The 2,343-nt window shown below is 37.9% G+C and overlaps 1 non-coding gene across 1 annotated transcript; it reads right to left on the bottom strand.

Moving 5' to 3' along the window:
• Nucleotides 1–1,556: 1,556 nt before the first annotated feature.
• Nucleotides 1,557–1,663, bottom strand: LOC141610313 (small nucleolar RNA R71). The gene has a single exon (XR_012528214.1). It is a non-coding gene; the product is annotated as a small nucleolar RNA R71 (small nucleolar RNA).
• Between the last annotated feature and the right edge of the window lie 680 nt (nt 1,664–2,343).

Raw genomic sequence — 2,343 nt, 5'->3', positions numbered from 1 at the left:
GGAATCATTAGTAGGTATAATTCTCTTAATCTCTTTTTAATTATTGTTAATTACTTTCATTTATTCATCATGTTTCACTTTGTCGGTATGATTGTCAATCTTTCTAGCATGTTCAACATGATAATGAGTGAGTAGTTTCCTTAGCTAGGGTTAATGTGTAATTAGGGGAAACCAACATGGGGAATGATTCATGCTTAAATTAATATGCTTTCATAGTTTATTTGCTTGCTTGTTGTGATCTCAACTTATGCACATGTTATGTTTGATGAAATGTGAGCCTATGAATCCTTGCATTTTTTACCCATCACCTATCTTTTCAATGAGACTTGTAAGACATAAACCAACTCGAGTCTCATTAGACCATGCATATTGTTGAGTAGGGAAGATTAAGTCGACTTGTAGGTGTTGTACAATCTAATCGATTTGGCTCCGGGACCCAAACTTTCCTAGGATTGCAAGATATAAACCAACTCGATCCATCACAACAATAATTGCTTGCTTATAACTTGAGAATATGTTTGTATGATCAATTCCCATGAATCCCCTATGACCCCATGACACCCTAGTGCCTTTTATCAATTGTTTACATCCTTTTTAATTCATCTTACTTGTTTACTTTCATTGCTATTTAGTTTAGTGATCTTCTACTTCAAACCCTAATTGTGACACCCTTAAGACACCACTAGTTACAATAGAAACCTCATCTCAATTCCTGTCCCTTGAGATCCGACCTTTACTTGCCTCTTTACTAATTGTAGAGTTGTTGGTGAAGTTATAAATTGTGTTTTGGTCTAGGTGCTCTTGACGACAAGTACTGAAAACTAAACCCCTCATTAGGGATCACGACCAAAAATGGCGCCGTTGCCGGGGACGGTGTTAACTTGATTTAGATTTTCTTGTATTGTTATTAGTTGTGTCTTTCTTTGCCTTGGGGAAGTAAAAATCCTCAAGGTTTGTTCTAATTACTTTCGAGTTGTTTGATATTTTGCATGTCTAGAAGGTCACAAGGTGACTTGTTACCCTTTGATCACGAAATTGAAAGGACTTTGACAACCAATAGAAGACTTGCTAGGAGAACTTTGAGAGATATTGGTAAGGTTGTAGATATTCAACCAAATACTATTGAGTTCATCAACCCTTTTGCAAGAGAAGGTGAGGAGAACCCAACACAAAATCAACCCACAATGCCTAAGTTTTCATCACATTCCGTACCCACCGAGGAGAACCTACCCAATGGTACTCCCACACCACAACATATAACCGGAAATTTTATTGCCAAATCCACATTTATTCAATTAGTCGAAAGAAGCCAATTTGGGGGGATGCCTAGTGAAGACCCTCACTCTCATATGGAGACTTTTTGTGACTATTGTGATGCGATTTCTCAAACCGGTGTAACTCAAGACCAAATTCGATGGGTCTTATTTCCTTTTTCTCTAATTGGCACCGCGAAACAATGGTTGAAAGGCCTTGATAAAGCTACTCTCGGAATTGATTCTTGGAAGAAGTTGGCTCTAGCTTTCTACAAAAAGTTCTATCCACCGGAAAAGACTAACATGCTAAGAGCTCAAATTACGGGCTTTAAGCAAAGGGATAAAGAATCTTTGTATGAAGCTTGGGAGCGATTCAAATGAATTTGTCGCTCATGTCCTCACCATGGACTTAGCGAGTGGTTCTTGGTACAACAATTTTGGAACGGTCTTTATGAAGATTCAAGGAACATTCTCAACATGGGATCAAATGGAATGTTCACCGAAGTTGATGACAATCAAACTTGGAACAAAATTGAGGAAATGGCGGTCCATAACTCACAATATAGTAGACCTCGCAAGGCTAATAGAGGAGAAAAGCATGAAGTGGACTCCATTACTCAATTGGGTGCTCAACTTAGTGCTCATATTGATACTATCAATTTGAAGTTTGAAAAAGCTATGGCTAGACTTGAAGAAGCCTCAAAATCACCAAAGCATCATGTTAATACCATGACGGCATCTTCATCAATCCCAAGTGGGATATGTGAGAATTGTGGAACTTTGGGACATGACCAAAGTGAATGTAGGGGAACAAATGAACAAATGAATGCTTCCAAGCATACAAGAGTGGTACCCCTTATTCCAACTATTACAATGAAAACACCAAATTCCATCCAAATCTCTTATACAAAAGCCAAAATGTTCAAAACCCTCAACCAACATACACACCACCTCCCATGAGAAATCAAAATCAAAGACCCTTTTACAACCAAAACCAAGGTTACCAAAATCAAACTCCATACAATCAACAAAATGACCAAGGTTTTGATGTTCAAAAAGCGGTCCTCCAAATGCAAAAGAATCAACAAGA

Source organism: Silene latifolia, chromosome 10 (genome assembly GCF_048544455.1).
Source record: "Silene latifolia isolate original U9 population chromosome 10, ASM4854445v1, whole genome shotgun sequence".
Taxonomy (NCBI): domain Eukaryota; kingdom Viridiplantae; phylum Streptophyta; class Magnoliopsida; order Caryophyllales; family Caryophyllaceae; genus Silene; species Silene latifolia.
This window is presented reverse-complemented; position numbering and strand designations above follow the sequence as displayed.